At 38.1% G+C, this 22,264-nt stretch overlaps 1 protein-coding gene across 1 annotated transcript in view; it reads right to left on the reverse strand.

Moving 5' to 3' along the window:
• astn2 (astrotactin 2) overlaps window positions 1-22,264 on the reverse strand; it is a 303,516-nt gene that overhangs the window by 220,642 nt on the left and 60,610 nt on the right. The window lies entirely within an intron of this gene.

Raw genomic sequence — 22,264 nt, forward strand, 5'->3', positions numbered from 1 at the left:
TAAAAAAAGTAAAGGATTAAAGAAAGATTAACTGTAAATACCTTATCTTTGTAAAAAGAAATATCTAATAACTACATATCTGATTAGTTTTGAGCCTTCCACCATCTCTCTCTCGCCCCCTCACTTGAACCACTCTCCACTCTCTTGCTTCAATAGCTCCTACAGAGCCTTAAATTTTTTGACTTTTATGTGTACTTGACAAGCATAACTCCCTAATGATCCTAATAAGCTTCTTTATGCAGTGAAACAACACGATGCAGAGCCAACACATGCAACACATGCTCTGTGGTTTAGCCACCATCTGTGCATAGGAGAGGCAGTGGCTCACTGAACCCCAGTAATCAGCCACCTCCTGCTACAAAGGAAGGTTGGACTAAAACAACCTTTATTGCATACTTAAGAGTAAATTACACTGAAATACTCACACGCTAAACTGCTTGCAGTCAAAAGATTGATCAATTTCAAGATTAAAGAACAAAGAGATCACATGTACGCATTATCCTACAGATGACAATACTCAAGCTATCACAACCACAACACACAAATCCAAGTATGTACTTGTAATATATTTGGGCTTGCTTGAATGGACTGTTTTTGTGTTTATGCCATTGTCTTTCACACAGAGTCTGCAAAGGCTAAACATCATTTCCCTCTCACTCCATTTTTTTCTGTCACCATCTTCTATTTGTCAACCTCCTCCCTGCGCAGTATCTGTTCCCACTATCCCTCTCTCCCAGCAGGAAGTTAAAGTGGCATGTGCCCTAGCATCTGCTCTCCATTCTCTATGTCCAAGTAGAAGTTGCAGTGTGAATGACAAGATGAATGTTCCCATTCCAATTATTTACCTTGGAAATCACATGCCTGTCTATTACTGGGTTTCATTAAGAAATACTTATAGTAATTCTTTCATTCCTGGTAATGCAAAGCATAGCAGGCTTCCTAAAATAAGTGGGTAAATTATATGGTACAAATCTCTATCAGTGGCATTATACTGTATGTAACAGCTGCTTGTCTCGATCATTAATTAATTAATTAATGTAATAATTCACTTACTAGGTCAGGGGAAGCTCTGATGTTCAACAGTGTGCACAAACTGTTGAACATCAGAGTCATTTGGGATTAAGACTACGTGCTGTCATAGACTTGTGCTGTTGTTGAGAACTATGAATTGAAAAATAACATTTTATAAGGCTTATGCAAAGGTATATGTTTTAAATCGACTGGAAAGGTAAAGATTTTTGATAGAAGTGAAAAAATCTATCTGAAAGTGAAAAATAATTTCCAGTCCAGTCCTCAGCTCGAGCCATGTAAATCACTAGAGAAATTACAGTGACCAAAAGTCCCTACCTAATCATAAAATCTGATTACACTGTGATTGAAAACTGAATTAAAATCTTCTACAGCTTAACTGGAAAGCACCAGGTCGACCTTTCCATTTTGTCCTTCTCTCCATGGGAATGAATACATGTTACCATCATTTTCTCCCCACCCCTTCCTACATTGTCTTAGATCCTATCCCTTCTCCTATCCCTTCATTACTACGCCTCTCTGTCTTCGCCTTTAACATACCACAGGGATCTGTCACACAGAGGGAAAAGATTTTATGGCAGATAATGCTACCTTGAGCCGTAGCTTTGTGAATTACACCACTGAATTAGGGGTGATTTGCGCTCCTCCCACCTGCACTGCAACTAAAGGAAGACCTTTAGCATCCTGCACCCACAACTTCCTCTTTCAGCTAGATGAACAATCTACCTGAGAGATCTTCTTCTTCAGTCTTTTACTAAATGATAAGGTCTGCATTATAGACCTTAGAGTACACAGATAAATAACATATCAGATCCGCAGATGAGCAGTTACAAAAAGATTGTTTTGGTTTCCCTTAGTGTTGTGTTTATCTCCCATTTTTTTTCCATTCTGTTTGTTCTTTAGTGGCGTTCAAACCTACATGCTGTCTGCAATTCATGAACTTTAAATAGGTTTAGCCAAAAGACACCAGTGCTATTTTATTAGCTAGCACTAGCTTGCTTAGTTAGCAAGCTGCATTCATAAACTGGAGAAGTGCAACACAGTAATGCACAGATCACCTAATTATTCTAACTAATGCACTAAAGAAAATTAGAATTTCTCTCACCACAACTGGAATACACACTTTAGGGAAGCTAGAATATTAGTCAGATGCAATAGGGTCATGCCACGTTGACGAAGTCCAGTTCAGTGACTCTGAGTAGTGGATAAGGCCCAGCAGACTCCTTGGACACCTGTCAACCAACAACCTAGAGGACACCTAGAGGATCTGCAGTTTTTTGTCACTTTGGTATTATTTGTTTTTTTCAGCTCTGGAAGTATATACCATTGCACCCCAATGGTATGTATCAAAGGCATTCGGTTATATTTATTTTATTATTTCTTTCTATTTTTCCTAATTTATAAACGATGACATTTTGCTCAGGTAGTTTTGCACATTACAAAATAAGCAGCATAAATCAGATGATATGGAATCCCTTAAACTGCAATTTAAAACAACCAGAAAAAAAGTGTTGAAAAACCAACACAAAAAGGATAATTGAATGTTCTACTCATGAGAGCATCCCCAAAAAACTAAAACATTGTGTATTGTAAAATTACGCATGTTTAAAAATGTCTCTGCATTTAGATAATAGCTAGTATTTCACTACCACTGTCATGGACCCTGGGTCTATTTCTCAGTATAACAACATCCCGTCATGCTCACTGTTTGCATGGTAACCAAATATAATTGCCTGATGACCATGCACCGCTGCCTGTTCATTACTGCGGGAAATTAGTACTTCTGGAAAAAAAATGAATAAAAAAATTCTACAATGCCTACCCCACTTTCAAACCCCCACTTCACTCAACCACACCACATTATGGCTCTTTCATTTGCTGTAGCATGGCAAAAAAAAATAATATGTGATTAGAAATGTGTTGCTAATATTTGCAGTGCTGTTAGTGTACATGGGGCCTGAGTTGCTAAAGCTGTTGGTAAGAAGGTAGTGAGAGGGTCTGAACAATGAGACTCTTGGGGTGACTTTGATTGAAAAAAACAGCAAAGGCTGAGTAGTGAAAGTGTCAGAGAATGGATTTTCTCCTGTGTAAGGATAAAAGCATCACAGTGTGGACAATGGTACATATTTGTAAAGAGCAGCATGTGGGAAAATAATGGTTGACACACATTTTTTTGTTGGTCCCTAATTTTTTTCCCAAGGTTTACTAGGACTATTTTGTTTTTGTGGTGACATCAGCGACGACTGTGTGGTATTTAACATAATAAAACACAAGGCTAAATCTGAAAAATAAATGACTTTGCCTCCTGCTAGAGAAAGACATATTCTTGCCTTGAAAGCTGGCGGGTGCTATGGAGCTATGTGTGATTATAGGTGCTTTTATATGTTAGGGTGCTCCAGCCCGTTTACTTGTATCAGAGGCAGCTGGGGCCTCAGCCCTTGTTATATCCCCTGTCGTTTCGCTTGAAGTGAGGCCTTTATTTGTATCTGCAGCTGTCGGCCAAGTGTTACCACAACAGCTTGCGCGAGTAGACCTGTCAGCAAGCGCCAGCAGCTGAAGGGGAAGGTAGTCTTTGTCCATTTGTGCCAGATGCAATCAAAAACTCACTTTCACCCTCACTCCCGCTCTCCCCACCCCCAAACACCCTATTGCTGGTCTCTTCTCTTGCTTCACATATCACAGCAATGTCTCCTCAGTTCAATGCCAGCTCCATAAAGTATATTTCATGTCCTGTAAAGAGCGCATTTTGACACTTGCTTACACTTACTGTAGCCCAGACCTGGCCTGACTTGCCTTTAAATTTGGCTTAGGAGAAGGTGGGGAAATAAAAATGTACTATCCTGCAGAGAAAATATCTAATGAATGTGATTGCCTATAGAATGCTAATAGATGTCAGGGGTCTTAATATCACTTTCAAATCCAATTCAAATAGCACAGATGTTTCAAATTGGTGCTTGAGTCATTAATGGCTTTGAATAAAACACATCTGCTATCATTAGCACTGAAGGGAGAAAAACAAGCAGCTCAAATATATATTAAAGGGATTTTTTCCAGTTACAGTACTTTGAGGGGCCATTAAAAGAACAGCAGGAATTGGGATTAATCAATAATGAGATACAGAATGAGGAAAGGAGAAAAATGTGTCTGCCACCCAAGAGTACATGTCTTTAAAGTGATGCATCAATATATAACGACACTCTTCAGCAAAAGAAACCTTTTTCGGTTGCAGTGAATGTCTTCCTGCTTGCTCTGAAGCTTTGCTTAGTTTTAGTATGGCTGTGATTCATGTAGGTTTGGACAAAAGGACAAGACAGTGCACCCTAAAAACTTCTCAACTTTTGTGGCTTTTGTATGAAATGCTATAAATCTAGTACATTCCAGTTATAGAACCAGAAATGAGCTTGAAATTAGTAGATGCCGTCCCTGCAGCTAAGGCATTACTTAAGAAACTGCTTTACTGATTGTTCTCTGTAATGCACTGCAATTACATGTTCTAAGAACTGAAATTTACATCCACTCACATACAAAGAACCTTACAAACAATAGCTCATTGCTCAAGCCATTTTATACATTTACATTAAATTGTCATCTAGACGTGCAGGTGCTCCGCACATATAAGTAAGCAATTGTCCACTTCTACGCACTCTCTCTCAAATTACATCATGAAAGCATCTCTTCATGCACGCACACAACCATTCACATACATGGACAAGGTTATTCAATAAGCCTCTCTCATCCACATCACACTTTTTCTTTTGTCCCCCAAAACTCCGAGCCTTCATCAGTTACTGTTACCCAGGCAACAGACGGAGACGGATGAAGGTGAGTGAATAGTGAGAAGAAAAAGGGAAAAACCAAAGATGGGGAGATGCAGCCACTTGAGTTTTGTCTCTCCAAAGGTAAACTATAAATAGCTTCCTCCCTCTTTTACTTGCTGTACAACTGGGAATGTTGAGAAAACTAATTCGCTTTGGTCACGACACTTTGCCCAACCAAACAAGTACTCCACTACAACAGTTTGTGTTTTAAAGCCCTACTTACCTTTTCTCTGTGTGTGTTTGTGTGTGTGAAAGAGGGGACAGCTAAGTGCTGTGCATAACGAGGTCTATATTTTTTTGTAATATGTTACATATATTCTTTATTTTTTCCCCCTCTGTACACCACTTCAGGGGATTTTTAAATCTGTTTTTACATTTTCATATCTAGTCCCCCATTTTCACAGGCTAATTGGACAATTGGCCGGTTGAGGTCTGTTCCTTTACTTTTTCATGAAAAATAAAGAATAAAAGATCTGGAGTCAAAATGTTAAATGTTGTACCTCAGTCTAAGGTACAAAGAGTGAAGGAGGTGATCATTAGGCAAAAAACAACGAAATAAACCTGCCAGAGACATAGCAAAAAGCCACAATGTGGTGCATTCTTCAAAAGAAGTAAAGCGCTGCCCAAATCAGCAACACTATAAAGTGGTTGGTCACAGCATTCTTTCTTTTGTTAAGAAAACCCCTTCACAACATCTTGTGGAGGTATGTGTACATTTGTATTTATTTATTTATTTTTAAGCAAGAATAATCCAAAGGAGGGGATTTTGCAGACACGTGACTGCTTATCTCTGTTGGCCATTTTGGACATGTAACAATCCTGACACGTCAGGTAAGTGAAAAGCCTACTAAACATTATGCAGAAGAAATAAACTATGGCAACTATGAGTTAACAGTGTATATTCTCTCTTAAAGGGAGAAAAACACTTTCATGGCAAACATTTTACTTGTCATGTGGAGAAATTGGGCAAGGGGAGGACTAAAATGGATGTTTACTTACTTCCTCTGAGTATGTTTACTGATGCTGTGAAGTGCAACCCTGGCACTCTCCCTGACTTCACGCCAAACAATTTATATCATTATGTTATCAACAACCCCTCGAATTATACTGGACGAGATCCGAAGCCCTTCAAATCTTTGGATGCATATCAGAATTTCGTGTCAGGATAAGTAACAAACCTCAGTCACTGGAACTGTAGTCACTGGATCGCGTGGACCACGGTCACTCAGGGATTTACCTGAGTCAATATAGCTCATGTGGGATTGATGACAGTGATACTAAGGTGAGTTAATTAGCTGCTGTTAGCTCCTGTTTACCGCTATTTGCCACTGTTACTGAAACTTTTTAGAAGGGGACCTAATGTGGGCAGACTCGCACTTAGCAAATAATAAAACTAATATTAATACTCTCATGCAATGTGAGAGTGTAATCAAACTGTTGATCATAGGGAAAGTAATTAAAAAAGCTTAGGATACTAAAGTCTAAAATTAGCTCATAATGTTATGTTATTGTTTAGCTGGCTCTTGTAATTGTAAGAGCCAGCTAACTTCAGTTTAGGAGTGAGGCTTCAGGTGAGGTGGAAGGAGATGAGAAAGAAAAAAATTAGTAAGAAAATGAAAATATAAATGTAAAAATGCTAAATGGTTAAATATTAGTTAAGACAGATAGTGGCGATTTGAAAAATTCTACTAAATTTTAACTGATACTGCTGTGTCAGCGAAATAGTTACTTTTGTCTTTTTCTATCCAGATGAGTAGGAACGTGAAAAATACAAACAAAGTAGTCTTTTTTTCCATAATGAATATAGGGGTTGTGGGGGGAAATAACACTGATAATTTCAGTGTAAACAACTTATGAATTATTGAACACGATTGCTACCGGATATCATGTCCTCTAATACCAGCTCTAAAATGCAAATGACGGCACATGCAAAACTTCTACAGAAAAATTTACACCTTAGTACTAAAATAATAATCAGATTTTAAGAAGTGAATTTAATCTAAATACAACCTAAACAAAGAAGGTCGTGTTTCTATGTCTGGATGTGAGTCTTACCACTCCAAACCCAGCATTTCCTGATAAACAGTATACTGTAGCATAATTGTAACCACTTGCTTGCTTGAATTATTTACTTACTGAATTTTATTTATTTGTATTAATCACTTCTTGTTGCAAAAAGGACCTGCCCTTACAATTAATATAATGCTTAAGTGCATGGCCTACAGTAGACTTCTACCTGGCTTATGTTTAAAATATAACATAAAAAATTAACAACTGTAAGTTATTTTAAAGCTGCAAGTTGTTTGTTATTGAACTTCTACTTTACGCTAGAATACTTTACATTTACCAGGGGCCTTTGAAGTGGTAAAGGTGTTAACATTTATTGCCTGTAGGCAGTGTAAATATAGAGAAGCTATTGCACTCTTCATTCCTACTGGTGTTGTAAGCTGTTAAAACTGCAGCTGAAGAGCTGCCATATGGAGTCTTTACATGTGGGTAGGAAACTATGACATTCTCAGCTTCTAAAATACAGATGGCTATGAATCACTGTACACTGGGTTGTTGCCAAAGCATATGTAAATAAAGAATGTATAATCATAACAAAGATTTTTACATATACACACATAATTCTGTGGAGGTCCATTCACTTAATTCAGAACAACAGAACAAAAGAAGAATAACAGAAAACAAAATAAATATTATCCTTCTACGCTCATGTCACAACCAAAGTCTGGACCTAAGCCATGATGACAGTGGCACAGTCCTTGAAGCGGCACCAGAACACCTGATCATGTGTTTAGTATCCTGCTGAATTCCAGGAACAGAGCAGCTATGAATGAGAGCATGCGGGAATCATGCCAGGAAGCTTTCACGAAATACTGCTTGTACCATTCGCTCCCCTATGGATACAAGTAAGAGACAGAGCCAGGCTCAAGCAGAACATATAAAGAACACCTTGACCTTTTCATGTGTGGTGTCACTTGCTGTAGAAGATTATAGTGAATAATAAGGTCCCTGCCCTCCTTTCGGACTAATTAAAGGAAATGAGACTTTTTACAGTTGGCCCAAGTGTACTACCATCCTCATTTTCATGCTCAGAGTGCAAGAAATACCAGCATAGTACTGCATATGTATGTGCAGTAAACCAGAGGTTCAGTGATGTAGTAGTTCATATGGCTCAGAATCCATGACAAGTTAGTAGTTTTTGTAACGCGTGAAATACGGAATGAAAATGATGTGTTTTCTTGTCATTGGTTATCTCTTTTGCATAAACTTATGAGAATTAAAATCCACTGAGAAGTCAAGAAAGCTTGCAAATAGTCATCTCCAGGATAAAATAACCTTGTTCACTACCAAATTAAAGTGTTTGAGTTCAGTAGTATTATGACTACATTGTAGTACTTCCATAAAAACCATGGAAATATGTATAAAAATGTTTCATATTGTTTTTACCACAGCACTGACCACATTACTGATGTTAGCATAATGATGACAGGAAGGCCCCAAGTATGGCCAGTCATGCCTTCCTAATGTAATAATCCAACCAATACGATCACTCCCTTCATAATCAAGCTCAATAAGGTCATGGCCATCACTATCTAACAGGATATGAATAATATGAAGAGTTACTTCAAGCTATCGCATCATTTGGTATTTCATGAAGTTCTGCCTGTATCATTTTGTGCATGCAAAATTTATTAGCAGTGCGACTCTTATGTTAATGGCTTTGCTAAATGGTTTGTTGTACTTCAGTAGTGAGAACTGGTTGAAATTTTAAGGAGTGGGCATGAAGGTCATATTGTGAAAAAGTTGTGTCATGAAAAGTGCCCTTAAAATTAGAAAAACCTAACCTTGAACTTGACCTTGAGCACAATTTGGGTGAAAACCCATTAGGTGATCATTCTTGTGTGTGATGTGATCATCATTCTAAGAGGAGAAACAATTCTTGTGAATTATGGAGGGGGGGGGGCACATGGGTGCTTCGTCCAGATGAGTCAAAAATGTGTTTCTGGTGTAACTTAGGAAAAAACAGGACTCACTCTGCCTCTCACAAAAACAAATGCTCTTTATAAAAATGAATTTCATGATTTTATGCGTTTTGTGGCTTAATTGGGGAATGATAGCTCATTGTTCTCTCATATGTACAGTCTGTTAATTATATAACACAGGGATTTTTTTTGGAGGCAGCTGTTGAGGAAGCATTAGTAATTTCAAGCTTGGGTGTAGATGTGCCCACCTCCTCAAGAGGGCCAGAGCATAATTCACTTATCAAATTGCCCTGATCACAGCAAGCAGCGATCAGATGTATCGAACAGACTGAACATTGATGGTCAAATGTCCATGTGCCCAGTATGGATTGCCTGGTGTGAGTACACAGTTAGTTAGTTAGTTAGTTAGTTAGTTAGTTAGTTAGTTAGTTAGTTAGTTAGTTAGTTAGTTAACCTTTTCATGCATGAATTATGACAACCTCAATCAGGATTTTTTTCTTAGGCATGAAAATAACATTTTTGAACTTCTAAGGGGTTTTGAGCACTTACACTTGCTGAAAAGTGGGTGGTAGGGTATGGTGTTATCAGTGTCCAATGTAGTGGTTTATGTGCAAGTATACCACCAGGTCAGAGGATGGCTGATTGTGATAATTTGGCTGTAGCTTGTAATCTGTCTTACTACAGCTGGAAAGAGAAGTTTGTTTTTTAAGGTTTGTTTTTAATGCAATTGGGAGAAAGACTGGTTTTCTATCTTTATCTGGTTTGTCTGTATTAACTTAAACATTGGAATGAATTTTGTCTAATCAGATTGGAGCAGGAAACGTTGCAGATGAATTACTTAAAATTGCCCTTTAATTGTTTCTGTGGCTACTGACAAGTCCCTCAAAGCAGGTTGAGCATGTCATTCATTGATTTAAAGGAAAAAAATAGCAAGGTGTAGATTGAGCCCGTCTGAAAAGAACGCAGTCAGTCATTCTCTACCCCAGAGGTGTATATATAATTTTTTTTCCTCGTACCTCACTTTTTTCCCATTTCATTTCAAACTTTTGTGACTTATTATTTTGTTCCTAATAATATCACATTTTTTCTATGTCTGCTTTGATTAGTGCTTTTTGAAAATACAAATGTTTTCGGGTGCCAGAGGACCACGGTTAAAAGCACCCTATTCAGTGTGTGCAGAATCAGAATCATCTTTATTTGGCCAAGTGTGTGAATTTGGCTCTGGTTCACTTTGCTCTCTTCATGCCCTGCAGTTTTAATAACTGGAATGATATTTTCAGTTCATGTTTGCTGCTGGTCCTAAATTAAAGCATCGTACAGAACCAAAGGGGGAGTGGGGGCACACTCAAGAAGAAACATTTCACTGTTGAATTCATCACCTGGTTGGGAAAATTCCCAAACTGGAAGTTATCAGAAAGTTGGAGACATCACTGGATCTACCTGTGACCGCTGGGGCATTCTCAGGTCATCCTACACATGAAAAGGAGAGCTGATGTTGCTGTATTGCAAGCCCCAATCTCAGCAGTAATGACCCTCCAGGGAATGAGGAAAACTCCACCTGCTGATGTAACTGTTCAAAGCTTTGTTGGAAAATGTACTCTTTTCCTCCTGAAACAACGATATGAAGGTAGCAGCTATTTGCTCCTGTCACATGCCAGCATGCTTGACCATAGCATGAGGAAAATGTCTGTTCTATAACTGCCTGTAGTGGTTTTTTTCTTTTCTGGTCCCTATACAAGTGCAGTGAGAACTTGGTTTTACATTGCTAGCAGTAAGTCAGACTCAGTATCCACCAGTGCGGTCTCTTTTGATTGATTCTGTTGATAATATTTATGGACAGAATTGTTTGGCACCGCCTTTTGATAGAGGATGAGATTTGATAGACTCAGAATCTAGTCTCTCATTCTTGCACTTGATGTGGTTCTCTTGGCTTCATTAGACGGTGACCTTCGGCTTTGGGGTGGTCTGCAGTTGAGTGTGAAGCAGCTAGGAAGAGAATTAGCACCTTAAGTCTGAGCCCATGGTTCTTAGCCAGGGAAAAGGGTGGAGTGCCCACTTTGGGTTAGGGATGAGTTGCTGCCCCAAGTGGAGGAGTTTCTCTGGACTTTGTTCACAAGTAGGAGATTGAAAAAGATTGGTGCAGATGCTATACCAGTTTGTTGTGATAAAAAGAGAGCTGAGTCTAAGAGCGAAGCTGTTGAGATATAGATCAATCTATATTCCTACCCTGTCTTATGGCCATGAGCTTTGGGTAGCATCCAAAACAATACGATTCAGGATGCCTTCTGGACACCTCCTAGGTGTTTCTGACAAGACCTACTGGGACGAGGCTTTGATGCACACCAAGAACACGCTGGAGAGATTACATGTCTGAATTGGCTGCCATTTGGCGTTGTGTTTATCATCTGTTTATTTCAATTATTTTATATTGTGGTCAAAATGATTTAGATTGGTTTCATCATATAAATCCAACATAAATAATGTTTAATTGAAATTACTGAAAACTAATACTAGAATCAAAGGACGGCAAATAACATTAAAGTAATAATGTTGATTGTATTTTGGATAAGAGCTGCAAATTATATGATACAGAAGTATAGCTTTCAAGATTAATTAAATTAGCACAAATAATAATCATAATAACAAAATGTTCTTTAGAAGACATAATTAAATAGCGAGAGAAGAAAAATAGTTTTGTTAGTAATATTCTTTGGCAATGGTCCATGTTGGTTAAATATGTCAGTTGGATGAGGGTTAAAACACCATCTTGTTAATGGCAGTCACATTTTATGAGGCTGATGAATGCAACATGGTAGGCCTGCACCACTATAGACCTTGTACATTTGAATGATTGCACAATTGAATATAATGTTGTGTAATTCTTAGTTAGCCTGGCACCATAACAATCGTTCAACACCTGGGAAAACCTCCTTCATCACATTTAAGAACAGAAATTAAAGTCGAGATCCATTAAACGTATCCCCAGGAAAGAAGCTGTGTCAGATTAATCCCGTCAAGGGGACAGCATAATTACAGCCATAAAGTTTAGAAAAATAAGTCAAAATAGAGTTTGCCAACAACACTGTCATCAAAAAGTGGTGATAGAACCATCCTAAACACAGCCTTTGACTTCCTCCCCAGAATATTTAAAGTTTAAATGCAATTTTGTTCAAGTGGCTCATCAGTCTCTGTTGATTGTTTTAGTTGTGTGGTTATATTTTATTTATGATTTGTTGTTTGCTCCCTACTTTGTACTTATACAAACTTTCGAACCTCCGTTCTAACCCTTACAGGGACATGCAAGGTAAAACTATTTGAAGAGAAAGGGCAAAAAGACCCCATGACTTCCAGCAGGTGTTGGGAACTATGCTCAGAATAGGAACAATGGGAACAATCTAAATGTGCAACTAGACACATTTAGTGTCCCAGTGGATGACTGGGTCACCCCAATGTGACTGCATGTTGGAGAAAGGAGAACACTAACGTTTTTTGGGGGGGGGGGGGGTTTCGTGTGTGCCACTTAGAGTAGCAGCAAACTATCATGTGGTGTGTTGTTATATTGAATATTGATTATTGTCTATTACAAAAACAATGGACGTCAGTCTTCAATTTTAATTTATTGCCATTCAACTGACTCCAAACTTCAAACTGAGAAAAAAGCTTATAAAATGTAAAATAACTTCATACAGTGTTTCCCACATATAGACTTTGTTCAAGACAGTAATGGAGATGGTATCTAACCCAGGGATGTCAGTATGATATTAGTTTGTGATATTCAAAAGTGTGGGAGGACACTCACAAAAAGAGCACAATCCTGTAGGTCACATTTCAGAAGACCTCAAATATCAGAATGACATTGTGGGAGTCCTGAAAAGTATAATAGGTCTACATATAGGTTATGGGTACAAGAAATTTTGCAGTATACGAAACTAAAGGCAACTCCCCAAGGCAGTGTACACTGAGGATTTAGGTGAGTATCATATGAAGTTACAGCACTGTGTTCTTGTGCCGGCAGACCTCTGCCAAGTAGCCAAAGATAATTCTGACAGCTAAATGTCTGTCAGGCTTCAACTCCACATTGGTTGAACGCCAAATCTGCTCTGCTCGCTACTTGTATTATTAGCAAATCTTTCACTGTTAGTGGAGGGTAAGACTTGGTAATTGTCTGAAAAAGGCACAGTGCCACATGGCTTGTCTTTAGACAACTTAAATGACTTCACAATTGGTTAGACCCTAAAGCGCTCCTGTAATGCACAACAGCCTCCTGAATTTAAGAGCAGAAATCTGTAATCTTTCAGTTGTGGACAAGTTTGTGCTAGGGGCACCAAATTTAAGCTTGATGGTGCAAGTTACTGTGCTGTGGTGAAATGTATTTTGGATCCAAAGCATATCAAATCTTGAGTGTGGGTCAATTGGTTAACCGCAGGTTTCCATTAAGCCATGGGCACATAGGAGAGGTTTACTTTTAAGGCTTTCTGCCGGAAGGCTAAATGTGGTAATTCTATGTAAATGTAGATAAATAATAAAAGAAGAACGTTGAAGAACATTGTATCCTAATGGTATTTTTTTAATTCATGTTTTAAATAGTTATTTTTGCTTCTTATTTCAGTTCCTTGTTTTGTACCCTAAAAAGCTTGAAATAATTTATGCACTTTACATTATATTACTCTTACTATTGAAATATATAACTTATTTTAAAGAGTTATTATTTTTAATTTGTATCAACACTTTTCATTTTTTAAGTTTCACATTTAATTATTCAGCCCCTGTGAATGAATGGGGACCGGTCCAGGGTGCACACTTGACAAAGCTGATGTGGATAAGCATTTACTGGATGGATCCACATTTAATTCCCAATCTTCTCTCAAAACCTAAATATTGTTGCATGACTAAGCATGAATATATTTTATCATCATATGAGACTCGGTAAAAGAAAAGAAGGACATGCATTCACCAAATAAATGAAGCTTCTTTGAGATGAGCCATTATGTTGTGGCAGTGGTACTCACTAAAAAAAGCACATTGTTAAACAATTTGAGACCATTTTTCTTTAGTTTATTAATATTATGTCATATGGCTAGTTTGGTGGAAACCAGCGTCAAAACAATTTGGGGACTTCATTGAGAACCACTGCAAGCTTAATATATAATACTGTAGTACTACTTACTATTAAATTTACAGGAAGATTTAAATAATGTTTACATACAGTAGAATACGTACATAAAATTCATTTGCATACATACAATTCAATTCCTTTCAATTGGTAATATGTGAATTACAGTATTTATTAATTACTAGACACAACGTACACCTCAGTGAACTTCAGACCCAGCCAGACACTCAGACAAAAGCTGGTTCATCCCAAAGACAAAACTCCTAAACACACACTTAACAACGTAGTGTATGCTGTACAGTGTAGAGAGGAATGCTCAGACCTCTACATTGGAGTGACCAAACAGCCACTTCATAAAAGCAGGATGCCAATGGCAGTGTTCACATTTTGGACAGAGAAGACAGATGGTGAAAGAAACTATCTATGTCCACTGTGAATGACCATCTTTGAACAGAGGGGGTGGCTTATGACACGTCTGTCTATAATCCAGTTTTGAGATCCCTTCCCAGACGCCTTAATGCCCACTCACATCCTGGGCCATTTGACCTGAGTAAATCACATGATAGGGTGGGGCTAGGTTTCACAATGGGTTCACCCGAAACCTTGGCTGATTGTGACCCACACCTGTGTGATTAGGTAGAGGATCAATAGGGGGTCCATGACCCTCTTGGGGACACTCCCATAAGGTTCAAATCTCCACCACTTGCTCTTAGAACTGAAGAAGCTTCTCGGATGAGAGGTGAAACGAAACGTCTTCAAGGAAACTTAAAGAAGTCTAGACCATTTTCTTTCCAAGCTCCTTAAACTACAATGACTTGGATGACTGACAACCTTCACAGACATCCTGGACACAAACTGAAACTAATTGTGGCAGTATGGATACATTCAAACAATTTAAACAAAATGTATATTTTTTTAAGAATCATGATAATTTATTATATTTAATTTTGCTGAGCACATTAGCCTTTTATCTGGGCAGGACAGTAGAGGAAACAGAAAAATATGAAGAAAGAAAAGGGACAAAACGGCATGGAGTAGACTCAAACCTGGGCACCTGCAACATTTGCCATATGGATCACATCTTTAACCCAATGACATGAACTGGCACCTCTTGCTTTTCTCTTTTAAGAGCAACACACATAAACATTAGCACTGCATTTCTCAGTAAGGATTATCTAGCAGAGAATATTCATTATCAATAAGGACACACTTTTCATCTTGCTTTCTATTTCACTTTATCTACACCTACAGAGATGGAATTATGACCATGGCTTAGTATAGTGGTTTGGATACAACATAAAAAAGAAATAAAAAAAGAGAATAAGTACTAAAGACGACAAAGAAGAAATCCTTAAATAATGTACAATGCGTAATTAGTTTTGTAACTTTAATTAAAGTGATTCTCATTGCTTTTTTGCAGTCCACATATTGAAACTGAGCAAGTTGAGCCTGAAACTATATATAAACCACTCTTTTATGATGTGTGGCTATAGGTAAAGTAATACACTGTAAGCTGTGGTGATTTAAATAAGCTTTATTAAAGACCCAATTAGCTTCTTAAATAAATCCATATATGTCCACTTGCAACCTTGTATCAGTTTCTACCCGTTTCTATCAGCTACTTCCTACCAGTAACTTTAATTACAGCTGAATTTGTATTCATGGCGCAATAACATGCATGTGTAAAATTATAGAAACTAAAAGGTGACTGAAACAATTAAACCTCAGAGCAATTAAAATGTAGCTCGTTTGAACTTTAATGTGATAATTGAAAACGTCCTCACTCCCGGCAAAAATTGTGCCCGCATATGCACGGTGAAAATTAATTTCCGTAGCCCCTGATTCTAGAATAGACACAACTGCCTAAAATACCTCCATGACCTACCACACTGATGGTCATATATCACCACTGACTGTTTAATTATAAAGAAGACATCTCACCCATGTAGGGTGCACTGTATCTCCATGCATATCTATCAGGCCAGCAATAAGAAGAGTAGTTCTTTACTCATACTGTGTGAGCTCAAGAATATTAAATGACCTCAGGCTCAATTATAAGAAATGAGCCAGACTGAGTTTAAAAATTAAATGTTTCCTGGCCATTTTGGTTTTTAGTCAAATTTTAGTTTATGAACTGTTTTTTTATCCTAATATCAAGAAAAAAACAACACAATTTTCAATTTTGTGTTCTGCTGTAGACACCCAGATCCCATATAATTGATGATTATGTTATGTAATATGGCATATGAAAGGCTTTCAGCTGCCAGCTTTTATTGCATCTCATTTTGGTAAAATACTACCTGTCCTCCCAGTGAACTTAAACATGTCATTTCTTTGGAAAAAAAAAAAAAGCTCTACAGTGCTACACACTGTATGACTGACTGCTATTTCTTCTGAACAACGTATTCCAATTTCTGCTGCCTTATATCATTTTCAGTGCTCATTGCTGGGAAATGCAATTATATCTCACCTGAAATTATTTTTCACAGCACAAAAAACTCTCTGTTGCATCATGCATTGGGCATCATTTTTCCTTTTCCAATCTGCCTCAGCTGTAGGATGGTGTTTTTATTTAAGGGTTGGTTCACTACATCTTAGAGCCTGATCAAAACAAGGGAGCTGCTGCTTTCTACAAGCAAACAGTGTAGTGCTACCGGTTAATAATTTAAGGAATGGCATTTTTTTCCTTTTTTATTTCTACAGGGCCCAGAATAATTTAAATTCGATCAATCATTTTTGCCCTTATTTAAATCCGTCAGTCTGTCAGTCAGTCATGTGTGTGAAGAGCTTGCTTTCACGGTCATGGGCCACCCTTCCTCTTGCCCTATGGTAGCTGGGATAGGTAACTGGAAGTAATATCAGTCTATCGATGAATTACTACTCTAGATGGAAGCCTTGGCAATAACCTGCCAAGATACATACCACACTCAACCTGGAATAAAAATTGCCTACAATATGTTATAGTCAGCATGATTATTACTAAAAACATGAGAGAACTTAATCACTACATTTCAGTCTGTGTTGAAAGGAATATCTGTTTCTGTCTGCTCCTGTCATATGATGGAGAGAGACTTTGTTGGAGAGGGACAGTGAAAAGCAGAGTGAGTTGGAAAACGATTGCTTGAGTGAGTGAGAAACTGACAGCTCAATGCCAGAAAAATAGAGTACTCACACTTCAGTCTGGCCCAGAACTGACAGCATCAGACATAATGATGTTCACTCAAAGGAGGAGACACCTTAGGGTCATAAGGCCAAACTGGCATACCTTGGCTGTATCCCAATTCTGGGTCTGCAGCCTTAAAGGCCGCATTTTAAGGCCGATTACGTCACAGCGACGCGACGAAGGCTGTCCCAATTCGTAGGCTGCCTGAAATGCGGCCTTCAAATGCGTCCTTCATTTCCCTGAATTTTAAGGATGTGGCGGTGTAGACTTCGTGGCCCAACATATCCCAGAATGCATAGCACGGCGGTGGGTGTGGATAATTTTGCCGAAAAAAAAAACGGCGGATGAGGGGCGCCCGAAGAGTAAACTTTAAGTAAGTACTGAATATTATGTCACTTATTTATGTGCAAATGTTTAATAATGAAGAACATTAGAACATTACTGTTGGCCACATGTCGGCAAAGTTATGTGACATTAGTCACGTTTGTACTAACTTGGTTTTAAAGCCTTTACTTTAAAATATACGCCGTTCAATAGCTGAGCTTAATCTTACAGAGAATGATCAAAGCTTATGTAGAAACAAACAAAAAAATGAACAAAAGATTTTCTCCTTCATTTCTATCAAACAATGCTGTATGAAACGTTTCCAGCTGTTAGTTTCATGGTTGCTAGGCAACCTGGGCAGCGCGACGGAGGCTAGACTGACCCATTTCACAAGCTTCGCACTTCCGGCCTCAGCGGTCTTTGAGTACGCGGCCCTTGTGGACCGTTAAGGCTGCGTACTTTAAGGCTGCAGATCCTGAATTGGGATACAGCCGTTGTGTCCTAGTCTTACCGCCTTACTGTGCTTCCATTCACTTTTTTAAATTATTGGGATCCCAACATAATGAGACTGTCACTACCTGCTTAGCACTAGAACTGATTGCGATGACCTCCAGCTAAATATAGAATGAAGTCCAAGCAACTGTTGACATATAAACATGCTCAGCCAGTCCATTGATTGTTCTTAATCAATTAGGCAGTTATCATTGTCACTGCCATTGCCATCTCAGTTATAGACCACATTTTATATTAATTTTTTTAACAACAAAACAGCTTAACAGTTAGGTTAAAAAAATCATTGGACAATGACTTTTTAAAAATGAATTACATTTTTAATGACTCTGTATGCCACCGCAGTGGAGTTTTCAGCAGACAATCAACATGTTATTGAAGTGCAGATTTTCACTTTTTCTTTTTTTTGTTTGTTAATTTTTATTTTGATCATGTAAATAATATAAAGAAGTTCATTTAGCAAAGAAAAGAAAAATGCTATATAAAAGAAAGCAAATACATTTCAATATTGCTTCATCTGTTCTGATTCAGTTATATATCGAAAATGGGTGGGAAGGATGTAAAAAAACAAAACAAAACAAAAAAAGCATTTTATTAACTGTTATACCAATTATACCAATTTTTGTGCACAGCCCCTTATGTTTTAAAGATTGGAGGAGATGAAATCAATATTGAAATGTGGTAAAAGAAAATATGGAAAAGAAAAATGCACACATCTGAAGCATAGCACATCATCTGTTCAGTATTGTGGCAGCATGTTCATATACAGCTGCTAATGGAACAGGTCATTCGTGTTTATTGATGACTGCTGATAGAAGTAGGAGGATGGATTCTGAAGTGTATAAGGCGATATACTCTGCTGAGATTAAGCCTAATGCCAAATCATTGCAAATACTTTTCATAGCAGAGAAATGGGATATTCTCTAACAGCCAAATCAGTCACTTGAATGCAACCTTGTAGGACATGTTTTTTCAATTACAGCTGAAGGCTAGGAGACCCTGCAAGACCCTCTAAAAGTGCTGTCAGTAAAGGCCGAGCAAAGCATCTCAAAGGAGGAAACACAGTATTTGGTGATGCCCAGAGGTTCTCTACTTCAGCTAGTCATTAACTGCAAAGGATTTTCAAGTATTAAAAACAATACTGATATTTAAAATTATATCAGATCAATATGAATATCAAATGGGCCTGGCCAATGTATAAAAATGTCTCCAGTTCATGAACAGTTAATGAAATACTCTTGTCAAATCCTTGGAAATAAAGCTGAAAGTCTGAACTTTAATCACATTTTGAATGTTTGATTTAAAATGGCCTGGCCTGCATTAAAATTAACATTGGGGGCCGATAGAGGCAAAATTACATAAAAACGTGCCAGTGTGCAAAAACCTACATACCTAAATATAAATGTGCACAGAAGAAGGTTGTAAAGTTGGATTGGTAATTTATATTCTCACTGGGAGTTAATTTATATGGGCCTTTAAACTGTGGAAGTACCTAACAATCCTCCTCTGCCATTCCATTATGAACACCACAATTATGTGGTTTTAGCTTACACTAGCAATTTGGCTAAGACATCTAATCCAAAGTTACTTGGGAAATAACCCCACATCATGCCAGGACGCTGATAAATGGTAAACAAAATGGACGGACATCTAGTTTCTGATTTTTTTTCCGCGTACAACAGCAAAAAAGGTAGATAGATGGTGACTGAGTTGTCAGTGTTAGATTAGCTTGCGACATTGCCTTCCTGCTACACAGAAGTTACAGTTTCACGATGGAAATGATTTCTAATTTGACAAAAATATATACAAAAAAAATGGCAAAATCAAAATGAAGGTCATTACACAGATAACTGCTTGCGGTGTCAGTTATGCAATGAAAAATGTAATGTTCACTTTCAGTTTACGTTCAATGGACGTAATGCTGTTTTGATAGCCTTCTGCACACCCTTTCAGTTAAAGTGTCCCTAAAAGTGTTCTGAGGGAGAGTGAGAAGGAGATGAAGCTGAAGAGAGCCACGAGAGTAACACAGAGGTGTGCACACAGCGAGAATGTGGCGCACAGAGCAGAGAGGGGAGAAAGGAGGGAGAGTGGTGGGGTGTGCAAGGAGAGGCAAAGCAGAAAAAAGCCAATACAGAAGAGATGCGAAGTATGAGACCTGAAGCCTGAAAAATGGGAAATGTGTGGAGAATGTGAATTAGTAAAGTGAAGAGAACAGAGTCTAGAGTGGACAAAAAATAAATAAAATGAATAAGCAGTAAGAAGCCGTAAGCTGGAAGTGATAAAAACACTCAAAAGTACTGCCTTCTGTAACTTTTAATACATTTTTTATTATTATAATAACTGCATTATCCTTATTTTTTTATTTTTTACCCACTTTTTAAAATGCCCGCATAAAGCACAGAATGTGGTGAAGAGTTTGTTCTTAACTTAAGGAAAAACATATTTTGGTACAGCAGAAAAGAATGGTGTAGAAATCAAAATTAGTGGAGGTGGTTGTAATGTGCATTTTGGTGTAGGTAGAAACTAACACTACTAACATAAAAAATATATATATATATGGATTTATATAGTATAAACCTTTAGTTACAAGTATCTAGATAAAGCTTGGTAGAAATGAAATGCATACAGGGAGTGCAGAATTATTAGGCAAATGAGTATTTTGTCCACATCATCCTCTTCATGCATGTTGTCTTACTCCAAGCTGTATAGGCTCGAAAGCCTACTACCAATTAAGCATATTAGGTGATGTGCATCTCTGTAATGAGAAGGGGTGTGGTCTAATGACATCAACACCCTATATCAGGTGTGCATAATTATTAGGCAACGTCCTTTCCTTTGGCAAAATGGGTCAAAAGAAGGACTTGACAGGCTTAGAAAAGTCAAAAATAGTGAGATATCTTGCAGAGGGATGCAGCAGTCTCAAAATTGCAAAGCTTCTGAAGCGTGATCATCGACCAATCAAGCGTTTCATTCAAAATAGTCAACAGGGTCGCAAGAAGCGTGTGGAAAAACCAAGGCGCCAAATAACTGCCCATGAACTGAGAAAAGTCAAGCGTGCAGCTGCCAAGATGCCACTTGCCACCAGTTTGGCCATATTTCAGAGCTGCAACATCACTGGAATGCCCAAAAGCACAAGGTGTGCAATACTCAGAGACATGGCCAAGGTAAGAAAGGCTGAAAGACGACCACCACTGAACAAGACACACAAGCTGAAACGTCAAGACTGGGCCAAGAAATATCTCAAGACTGGTTTTTCTAAGGTTTTATGGACTGATGAAATGAGAGTGAGTCTTGATGGGCCAGATGGATGGGCCCGTGGCTGGATTGGTAAAGGGCAGAGAGCTCCAGTCCGACTCAGACGCCAGCAAGGTGGAGGTGGAGTACTGGTTTGGGCTGGTATCATCAAAGATGAGCTTGTGGGGCCTTTTCGGGTTGAGGATGGAGTCAAGCTCAACTCCCAGTCCTACTGCCAGTTTCTGGAAGACACCTTCTTCAAGCAGTGGTACAGGAAGAAGTCTGCATCCTTCAAGAAAAACATGATTTTAATGCAGGGCAATGCTCCATCACACGTGTCCAAGTACTCCACAGCGTGGCTGGCAAGAAAGGGTATAAAAGAAGAAAAACTAATGACATGGCCTCCTTGTTCACCTGATCTGAACCCCATTGAGAACCTGTGGTCCATCATCAAACGTGAGATTTACAAGGAGGGAAAACAGTACACCTCTCTGAACAGTGTCTGGGAGGCTGTGGTTGCTGCTGCACGCAATGTTGATGGTGAACAGATCAAAACACTGACAGAATCCATGGATGGCAGGCTTTTGAGTGTCCTTGCAAAGAAAGGTGGCTATATTGGTCACTGATTTGTTTTTGTTTTGTTTTTGAATGTCAGAAATGTATATTTGTGAATGTGGAGATGTTATATTGGTTTCACTGGTAAAAATAAATAATTGAAATGGGTATATATTTGTTTTTTGTTAAGTTGCCTAATAATTACGCACAGTAATAGTCACCTGCACACACAGATATCCCCCTAAAATAGCTAAAACTAAAAACAAACTAAAAACTACTTCCAAAAACATTCAGCTTTGATATTAATGAGTTTTTTGGGTTCATTGAGAACATGGTTGTTGTTCAATAATAAAATTATTCCTCAAAAATACAACTTGCCTAATAATTATGCACTCCCTGTATCTGTCCCTGATCAGTGCTGATTATTCTTTATTGAACTGAATGATCTTCAATAATAAAGAGGAGGAGACACTGCATGACTAGTAGTAGGTTGGTTAGTAAATTAGTGTATTATCAGCTACAGCAGTAT

This window comes from Maylandia zebra, linkage group LG7 (assembly GCF_041146795.1).
Source record: "Maylandia zebra isolate NMK-2024a linkage group LG7, Mzebra_GT3a, whole genome shotgun sequence".
In the NCBI taxonomy this organism is placed as follows: Eukaryota; Metazoa; Chordata; class Actinopteri; order Cichliformes; family Cichlidae; genus Maylandia; species Maylandia zebra.